At 42.1% G+C, this 10,758-nt stretch overlaps 1 non-coding gene across 1 annotated transcript; it reads left to right on the top strand.

Moving 5' to 3' along the window:
• Positions 1 to 216: 216 nt before the first annotated feature.
• Positions 217 to 291, top strand: Trnae-cuc (transfer RNA glutamic acid (anticodon CUC)). The gene has a single exon. It is a non-coding gene; the product is annotated as a tRNA-Glu (tRNA).
• The last annotated feature ends 10,467 nt before the right edge of the window (positions 292 to 10,758 follow it).

Below are 10,758 nucleotides of genomic sequence, written 5' to 3'. Positions count from 1 at the left end.
ACCAGCCTTGGGAAAAAGGCTAGCACTGTGAAAGGTGGGAGTGGACCAAAGAAAATTGTAGTGGACCACTGAACGTGAACACCACAAAGAGAGTCAGCCCAACTGGCAAATCTTGCCAATGAGGATGTTGTTGGTTGTTTTTGGTCCTTACTCTTTTGGGGGCCTGCCACCCTCCTCCCAAATAAATCACATACACACACAGAGGGACTTATTATTACTTATAAATAGCTCAGTCGGTAGAGCATGAGACTCTCAATCTCAGGGTTGTGGGTTCGAGCCCCATGTTGGGTGCCAAATGTTGTTGACTTTTTTATTATTTACAGTAGCTGCCTCTTAAGCAACTGCTGTCCTAATCACAGACTGCAACTTCACCTTACCAGCAGTGGTTCCTGAGGGAATTCTATTCTCTCAGGCACTTGCTCTTCTAATGCTACTAAGGGAAAATTTATCTAGATCTCTATCCCTCTAAAGAACTCACAATTCAAAGGTTGAGGTGGAATTCTGCTGGCTCAGAGAGGCTGAATAGCAAGTAGCTAACCTTCTCCCTTTGCTGGCATCTTCCAAAAACCAGGTGTACTTCTTCTGCTCAGCCCCCACTTAAGAACTCTTGCTATTCGTGGTTCCTCCCTACCATTTCCTGTTTAGTTACTTGCTGACTCAGCCTCCTGCTTGAAGTTTAATTTTATTTAATCAAACAAATGTAACACATCTTTGCACTGTTAACAAAAGCAGTAGGAAAAAATGCAACACACTCTAAAAGAATATTCGACAACATGAGGAGCTGCTTCAATGCTTTTTAGCACCTCACTTTTAAATATAAAGAACCAGCCCAGGATAGCTAGGTATATTCTTCAGTGGCCACTGTAACATGAATCTTAAAGGGTTTTATTAATAATAAAAAAAAAACTGGGGCCAGCTATTGGGATAAATTCTGAAAGATCAGAGAGACAAAATAAGCCACAGCCAACCTCACCTCAATAACTCCTCAGCTGATCTTGTTTCCTCAGACTGAAAGCCTCTGAGTCTTCACTCAAAAGTATCTCCGCTGAACTGTTGCTAAAAAGCCTAAAAGCTTAAAAGCCTCTAGTTACTGGTCCTCATACCTTATATATCTGTCTGCTTCCTGCCATCACTTCCTGGGATTAAATGCATGTGTCTTTCCCAAGCAAAGACATGAGATCTCAAGCCCTGGGATTAGAGGTGTGTGCCACCACTGCCTAGCTCTGTTTCCAGTGTGGCCTCTGCCTCCAGAATGATAGGATTAAAGGTGTGTGTGCCACCATTTTCTGGCCTTTATATCTAATCTAGTGGCTGTTCTGTTCTCTGATCCCAGATAAGTTTTATTAGGGTGCACAATATACTGGGGGTACAGTGTATCACCACAGGCCACATGACATTTTATTGCCTAGACCTGCCATAGTTTACACCACTGAGCCTGTATTGTTGGTAATTTACATTGCTTCCTTACCTCATAGTACTATAAGAACATCTTTTCTTTACATATGTTTTTGTATCCCTGTATAATATTTCCTTAGGACAAATCATTTAAAAGGATATTGTGTGTGTGTGTGTGTGTGTGTGTGTGTGTGTGTGTGTGTGTGTGTCTATTCAATGACAGATACTTTTCACAAGTCTGAGACAGACTACAAAGTAGGAGTAATACTTTAATCTGCTGTATTATTCATCTATTTTTTGTGTGTGTGACAAATTATTCCAAACTATACCAGCTTAAAAACACCAACACATATTATACCAACATCTTCTATGCATCAAAACTTCATAAATAGCTCAGCTTAGGGTGTGGGAGGGTTTTAGCTTAGAGTTTATTTTTAAAATGTTTTTGTTTGTGAATGTGGGTGTGTCCATGAGTGTATGTACGGGCACCCTATGTGTGCTTGGTGCCAGTGGAGGCCAGAAGATGTCTGATTCCCCAGAACTGGAGTTACAGGAGGCTGTGAGTGTTCATGTGGGTGCTGGGAACCTACCCCAGGTCATCTGCAAGGGCAGTAAGTGTTCTTAAGTGCTGACTTGTCACTCCAGGCTCTTAGAGTTTCTTTTGAAGGTGCTCTAAAGTGACCAACAGGATCACAGGACAGTCACTGGGCTATTGAACAGAGAGTCAGAGGAGCTTCAGAAATCACACACCATTACTTTCCTTTTAACATCTTTTTTTTTTTTTTTGGTTTTTTGAGACAGGGTTTCTTTGTGTAGCTTTGTGCCTTTCCTGGACCTCACTCTGTAGACCAGGCTGGCCTCGAACTCACAAAGATCGGCCTGGCTCTGCCTCCCGAGTGCTGGGATTAAAGGCGTGCGCCGCCGCCACCGCCCCCCATTACTTTCCTAATGTTTAAAAACAAATCACAAACCTCAAGGGAGAAAATGCCAAATAGCTTATGGACATATTTTAAGACTACGGCACCCAGAAAAAAAAAAATCCTTAAGCATCTTTTTTTTTTTTTTTTTTTTGGTTTTTTGAGACAGGGTTTCTCTGTATAGCTTTGCGCCTTTCCTGGAACTCACTTGGTAGCCCAGGCTGGCCTCGAACTCACAGAGATCCGCCTGCCTCTGCCTCCCGAGTGCTGGGATTAAAGGCGTGCGCCACCACCGCCCGGCCTTAAGCATCTTAATACACGTACGATTATACATCTTTTCATGGCTTACAATTCTACATTTAAGAATGCCTTATGAAATTTTCATTCTAAGTTGTGCTTAAAATAATTCTTTCTTTATTTTACTAAATTATTTTAAGACTTAAAAGTGCAGGACAGTTGAAAGGATATGAGGATTCTGTTTGTACTGTATCTGGTTCATTAACTGTTAGCATTGTGTTGCTTTCTCCTCTCTCTCCTCTCTCTCTCTCTCTCTCTCTCTGCCTTTATCCTCCTCCCTCCATGCTCCCCATATCTCACTCTATTTTCCCCTCAACTGTAGTCCAAACATATATACACACCTGAACACTCAATATAACAGATATGATAGGTATTATCTCCCATGAATAGGGTCCTCAGAAAGTAGACAACAGCCCCATAATTCCATCTAATCTCTAGTCCATATTTAAATAGCCTCAATATTTCCTAAATATCATTTATACCTTTAAAAACCCAACACTTATCCAGGTGGTGGTGATGCATGTCCTTAGTCCTAGCATTCAGGAGGCAGAGGCAGAGGCAGAGGCAGAGGCAGAGGCAGAGGCAGAGGCAGAGGCAGAGGCAGAGGCAGAGGCAGAGGCAGAGGCAGAGGCAGAGGCAGAGGCAGAGGCAGAGGCAGAAGCAGAGGCAGGCAGATCTCTGAATTTAAGGCTAAGGTCTACAGATCAAATTCCAGGACAGCCAGGGATATACAGGAAAACCTTGTCTTGGAAAAAAAACAAAAACAAACAAACAACCAAACATCCAGGACTTAGGCAAGAACCACACATTTCAGTTGTCTGTTATAGCTTTAGTTTTAAACCCACAACACTCATCTTGCTTATTTCCTGTTTGTTTTTTAAACTTGTAGAATATTTTTCTTTTCACGGCACATAGAAGAATTAAAGCAAGTTGAACTGTGGGATTTTTTTAATGGTGTAATTTAACTTGTTCCTTAATAGATGCTGTATATCAAATCTGCAGGCTTGGCCAACCTCAGGTAAATATTAAACATGACACTTCATATATCATTATGCATTACATCAATATGCACACATGTTCATTATTTCTATCATTGTTGTGATATCATTGTTGCCAAGAGCAGCTTCAGAAAGGAAGGGTTTATTCTGGCTCATGATTTGTGTGTACAGTTCATCCTGTGAAGGCTTGGTAGAAGGAGCGTGAGGCTCTGGTCAGCTAGAGTCCATCGTCAATAAATAGAGAGGGATGGTGCTGGTGATCAGAATACTTTTTTCAGTCTGGTCCTGAAGCCGATGGGATGGTCCTGCCTACATTCAGGGTGGGTCTTCCTCTTCTGTTAAAATGCCCTGGTAACAGCCTCATGAATGCATTCTGAGGTGTGTTGCCATAGTGATTCTAAGTCCAAGCAAGTTGACAAGATTAGCCATCACAATACAAGCAAGCTTGCCTGACTATTGATAATGTTAAATTTGACCATTTAGGGTACCAAATACCAGATGTGTCTACGTTTGATTAATAAATAGCTTTAATTACTTTTCCTCTTCCTGTGATGAGATTCTCTGACAAAAGCTACTTAATAGAGAAAAGGTTTGTTTTCACTCACAGTTCCAGGATACAGGCCATCACGGCCGAGAAGTCATTGAAGAAGGAGCATGGAGCTGATGGTCCCACTGTATCTGTGGTCCAGAAGCACAGAGCATTGAATGCTCAATTTTAGTTTGCTTTCTCATTTTATACAGTCCAGTATCCCAGTCCATGAAATGGGCAGGCTTCCCTACCCCCAATGAACCTAATCAAGTTATGCCACACAGGCACACTGAGAGATCAGTCTCCCGGGTGATTTTAGATGTCATTAAATTGACAATTGAGGTTAACCATCACAGTAGGTAATTTGAGATTTTTGTAATCAATGTGTTTTCACTCCGTGGCTTTGGAATCCACTGAGGGTCAACTATTAACAACGATTATCTTGGGAATTGCATTGCCAAATGGTGATTTCTTTCTTTTATCATTTAATATGAATTTATTAACTGTATTCTTTAAAAACACCTTTTCTTCTCTCTGAAGGACAGCTGTTGACTTTTGGATATTATAATCTTGTCATTCTTCTTAGTGTTCAACTTATTCCAAATGTGCCCAATGAAATTCACTCTAAGTTATTCCCCATGTTCCATTGGCATGGCTCCATCAATTTTTTAAATACTGTTTTACTTCTTGAGATATGATGCCCAGCCTCACCTTGAACCTTCCTTACTGCTGACTGGAACAAACCATTTCCCAAGATAATGCTGTTCCTTTAAATAGGGAATACAATTTAGAGATCCTTGAGGGTGGGGGTGTATTTTTAATGATTAAATTTCAAATACTGCTATTGGCTTCTTTGCGAGGGATTTTTTTTTTGGAGGAGTCAGACCCTTCTAACTGTTTCTCCAGATACAGTACATGTAACATGGACTATAACATTCCTCCTCAAAGTCATATGGTAGACTACAAGCCAGACACCATCTTGGAGCTTCAGAAAGCTGGCTGAGACCAAGAAGAACTGAGTTATTCAGAATCCAACGTCTTGGCTTTAGCAACAGCATCCTGAAATAAAGAAAGTGACATTTGGAGAAAATTATGGACTCTTTCCTTATTTATTTTAATGTCGCCTGTATCACTGAAGAGACATAGATCAAAGCTCCTGCTTCTTTCAGCTAGTCTCATAGCGTCCTGTTCATCTAATTTATATCTGGTGATCTGAGACTAGATTTTGGATGAATTAATAACAGATTCATTTGTCCAAGGACTTTTAGTCTCTCAGATCAGGATATGACAGAACACACTTTCCTTTGTATCCCAACAAAGCATTCTGATACTGGTAACATATCCGGTTTTTGTAAACACTCTGGACCATAAATACCGATGTATGATGTATCCTGTCTATGCCACCCCATTTAATTTACTAATTTAAACTAATTTAAACTCAGCTTCAGTTCTGCTGAGCAGATATTAAACAACAGTATTTTCCTCACTCTGTCCAGTATTCAGTGGCCTGGAAGGAGTCACTGTAGCCAGAGTTTTCCTGCCTGGTCCACAGTCAGGACAAATCTCTATCACCTGCCAGTCCCACAGCTGCTCAGACCCAACCAAGTAAACACAGACTTATATTGCTTACAAACTGTATGGCCGTGGCAGGCTTCTTGCTAACTGTTCTTATATTTTAAATTAATCCATTCCCATAAATCTACACCTTGCCACGTGGCTCGTGGCTTACTGGCATCTTCACATGCTGCTTGTCCTGGTGGTGGCTGGCAGTGACTCCTTCTGCCTTCCTGTTCTTTTATTTCTCCTCTCTGTTAGTCCGGCCTAGACTTCCTGCCTAACCACGGGCCAATCAGTGTTTTATTTATTAACCAATCAGAGCAACTTGACATACAGACCATCCCACAGCACAGCCAAGTGCAGACCATTTCAGACACCTGCACTCAGGCCCATGGTCCTAATCATCCTCTATGTGGACCTGCTGGGTAAAGCCACGAGGAACCTAAGAACGGGCTCCCACAGGACATACAGTCAGATTCTCTTTCTCAAGGATTTGAACTGAGAATCCCAGTATGGCCTTTAAGGTTTCAGTAACCAAACATGGAGTCGAGTGTCACAGCTATGTGTGTAGGAAGGATATAAAGATGCCTGTTGAGTAGGAGGTAGAAAGAACCCAGGATGGTAGAGTCACACCATGGCTAAGAAATGGAGACTTGGCATTCTAGCTGTCTATCATCTCTAGTCCTGGGCATCTGTGGAGTTTTCATGTCCTTGAAATCACCTTGACTTTTCGTGGAATTAGTTTGTTGTTTTGCAACTGACAAATCTTGGCTCTAATTCTCTGTGGTACAGTCATGCACATCCTTTTTTCTTTGTTCTTTTTGTTGCTGTTATCCAAAGCTATTGTGTATTGGGATTATTTTATCTGCAATTATCAGATGAATAGGACACTGTCAAGCATTTGCTTAGAAGAAAAGCTGCTATGTAAAATATTAAATGGATGGAACATTTATTTCTTTTAGAAGAGCAATCAAATGTTTGCAAATATATGACCTTGCCTGAAGTCAGAGTTTAGATCAATCTGATTACAATCCAGCCAATCGGAACCCAGCAATGCCTAGATCATATGTCAGTCTCTTGATATGAACTTACGTTATCTGCCAGAAATTGATAGCTACTGTACCACAAAGCAGCACTCAGCATTCCCACTTGAGAATAGCAAATGTTTATAGTGAGATAAAGTTAAAATACAATATGATAAAAGTATGAAGGGCTAATAATTTTGAAGTGGATCATATAAGAGACAGCCTTTGGTGGAAGACAGTCTGATGCATATTTGGTGTCTTCTGAAAGTGTCCAGCTCTAGACCTAGTCACTGGAACCCTAGGCTCACACGACTGTTGGACATTGTCTTCCTGTTTCTTCTCTCCGTCACTCAGCTGGTGCATACCTCCTCGAGAGCCTTTGGTTGGTTGTTTGGCAACCGCTCACAGTGTACACTCTCTCAAGAACTGTACTGTGCCATCAGGAGCCGCAGGCCCACGGTGTTTCACACAAGAGCCCTGGCCTGCTGTTTCCAGTCAGATCAGCTCTGTGACGTTATGCTTGCCCCGGGGTTCCCTGTTGGATCAAGCAGGAGCTAGATTTTTAATTTCCACATCCCCACCTGGCTTCCCCCCCTCCATTTTGCTTTCCTGACTTCTCTATTGGTTTTGCCTGAGGCCATTCTGTCAGTGAACTGCTGGCACATTATTCCCACCTCAGCTCTCTTTTCAGGGGCTCTAACTTAAAGGATCTCATATTATTCTGACTAAACCAAGATGGTCTTCCCCTTGCTTCTGTCTGGAGCTGTGCTTGCTCCCCAGTGGTGGCTGATCCGTTCACATTCAATTATAGTTTTCTTCTGAGACTTTTTTTTTCTCTCTCTATCTCATCACAAATGTGGCCCATTTAGCACCTGGAGCTAGGATGGTTTTAGGGGAATAAAAGGTCTTTGTTCAGGAAAATGACTTCATGAGCTGAGGGAGGGCTGAACGAGCAATCTTAAGGGCAGGCAGAGCTCACACTAACGAGGAGGATGCAACACAAAGTTGACCTGCATAAGAATGAGTACCCACTTTGAGCTGAACCAGGGAGGGTACAGGGTTCAGGAAGAATAGAAAACTCTGACGTGAAGATGTGAGAAAATTACCAATGGAGGAGTTGCAAAATGACCCTAAAACCAAGAGTGCTCAAGAATCATAAATTGTGCTGTTCTGTTGTTATCCAGAGGGCTCCCATTGTGCAAATTTAATTTGCCAGCACAGATCTGTGGGGGTGACTATGGGGGAGGTAAGGGCTGCGGGAACTCCAGTTTCACAATCACCATGTTGCTGACTCCACAGTATCTTTTCAAGGGGCCAAAAGGGTAAGGGGCCTGGCATCAGCTTATAGAAAGTAAATGATTTACCCCAGAGAAACTCAGAGTGGCAGAGAGAAGCAGCCCTGACGTGAAACGGACTCAAGGCAGGTATGCCAAAAGCCTTCTTCCCCTCTATGTGGACTAGAAAAAGATGACTGAGGAGCAAGCAGAGAAAAGCTGGTGTGTGAACACAGACAGACAGACTCATAGATAGATGCGGAAACGCCCCCACCCCCACATTTGTGACCTCACAGTCCTAGATGAAATTCCGGTAAAATGGAACATAAAGCATCTACATTTCCAACATGGTTATATAACCTTTATTTGGCTTTCTGTTTTTCTCTTTCTCTCTTTCTCTCTCTTTTTTGTTTCCTCCCATAATAGACAACATCAGTGCCTATTAGTGCTGGCCTTGGGAAGATTAAGTGCTTTTAGAATGTGTACCCTGGGATAAACAAAGAACAAGCATATCCTGGTAACAAATCAGTTTCCTAGGAGGACAGACATCGTTGTCTACCCAGTCCTCTAAGGTTTGCTCACTTTCTCACGCCTCATCTCCAATGCTTACCTCACAAGGACTCTGCTAGCCTCCTCCTGGTCTACACAAGCTCTTGGCTCTTTGAGTCCTCTGTAGCTTACTATTTGAGGAGTTCTTAGGATTAATTTGTGCTATCTTTCCTATTGTTATATACAATTAGAAACCATCTTGGGAAATGTAAATTAAGACAGAGACGGTTGTCAGAAAGAATTCCCTGGCCATATCAAAGGAAGCCAGTCCAATTCATAATGGTTTTATATGTTCTCCAAATAAAACAGCAGCATGGCTTGTATTAATACATAAGTCCTTTGCTCATGTTGACTCATCTAATATTCACTATGGCCTACCATCTTCGTTTGTTGCTAAAACAACTGAATCACAGAGATGCTAGGGGATCTCATCTAAGGAAGTACAGAGGCCAGATGTGAACCCCAAGCACTTACACTAGGTTCAGAGTCCATGCTCTTGGCAGGAAAGATGACCAGTGGGAGGAGGGGGAAAAGGGATGGGAATGGGAGATTAAATACGATCAAAATAAAATGATGTACATGCATGGAAGTGTCATGATGGAACTGTTATTTATTTATTTTTTTTGCTAAAAAAAATTGATGGAATATAAAACTGGAAAGCCAGGGAGGAGTACAGTTTCTTAACTGGTAAATCATATAGCCTGGTGTGGAACTTAAAACATTGTGGTCTACAAATTCCATTCTTTAGCAGGCAGTGGTGCCGCACAACTTTAATCCCAGCACTTGGGAAGCAGAGGCATGTGGATCTCTGTGAGTTTGACACCAGCCTGGTCTACAAAGTGAGTTCCAGGACAGCCAAAGCTACAACAGAGAAACCCTTCTCAAAAAACCAAAAACAACAAAGCAACCACAACAGAAACAAATTCCATTCCTTTCCCAAAAGCATGCCACTAATCCCTCATTACAAATAATGATTTATTGTCTTCCCTTTTGTCCTGGATGCCTCTATTTCTATAAACTCTGCTTTTTTAAATGGGAAGTTTATGGAATCATCAATACTAACAGATCCAGGCCTTTATCACAAGTCTTATCACTCTACCTCAAGCTTCAAATGCCTTAAACATATACCACATGGGTGCCGGAATGAGTCTCAGATTCAAAAGTATATTTAATAAGGTTATTGTTAAAACTCAGCTTTGACAAAGGGTAAAGTAACCATAAGTGCATTCAGTCACTCCTGTGAGGAGGGACATCAGTGAAAAATAGGAAAGGGGTCAACTGAATGTTGTCTGTTGACTCTCAGTTTGTCTTTTTATTTTAGTAGTTTATATATTCCAGGATGAACAAAGTTCCTCCGTATAGTGAATATGTAATTCTGTGCATTTCTTCTCATTGTCCCTCTTGGATGTCCTGGCAACTAAAGGTAAGACTTAATTTCCATAGGCTCATGTTGCTTTGCATGGTGTCCTGTACTGTAAAGACTTATTGAATTAGCTTGACTAGGAGCGCTAGGTGGACCTTACATCTGTTACCGTGTGAGCAGGGAGTGGAAGAGGAATGAAGAAGGATCAAAGAGTAACTGGAAGCAATGTAAAGACAGAACTACTTTCCAACCTGTGGATTCAGAGAAGGTGGTAGGGCATGGGTGGATGCTGTGGGAAGATGTGTTTGCTTCCCTCGGCATTCATATTGAAATCCTGACTTCAATGTCATGGTATAGGATGTCCGATGATTGAGTAGTGGGAATGGAATCTTCAAGAAAGGGATCAGTGCCCTGGCAAGAAGAGAACTTTTGGGGCTGGGCATAGTGGTGCACGCCTTTAATCTTCGAGTTTGGGAGGCAGAGGCAGGAGAATCTTTGTGAGTTCGAGCCCAGCCTTGTCTACAGTGAGATGTGTGTGTGTGTGTGTGTGTGTGTGTGTGTGTGTGTGTGTGAGAGAGAGAGAGAGAGAGAGAGATGAAGAAGGAGAAGGAGGAGAAAGTAGATTAGAAGATGGGAGAGAAGGGAAAGGAAGAAAAGTGAAGAGGTGAGAAGAGGAGAGGAGAGGAGAGGAGAGGAGAGGAGAGGAGAGGGTGTGATTTCTCCTCCCGTTATGTTTCTGCAACCCTGTAGTCTGCAACCCAGGAGAGGCCCTTCACCTGGACCAGACCTTACTGTCCTCTGACCTTGAACTTTGAGCCTCCTTAATAACTCTGAGGGGGAAAACGCTGTCATTT

Source organism: Peromyscus maniculatus, chromosome 15 (assembly GCF_049852395.1).
Source record: "Peromyscus maniculatus bairdii isolate BWxNUB_F1_BW_parent chromosome 15, HU_Pman_BW_mat_3.1, whole genome shotgun sequence".
Taxonomy (NCBI): Eukaryota; Metazoa; Chordata; class Mammalia; order Rodentia; family Cricetidae; genus Peromyscus; species Peromyscus maniculatus.
Note: the sequence above shows the minus strand (reverse complement) of the source record. Positions and strands in the feature narration are given on the sequence as shown.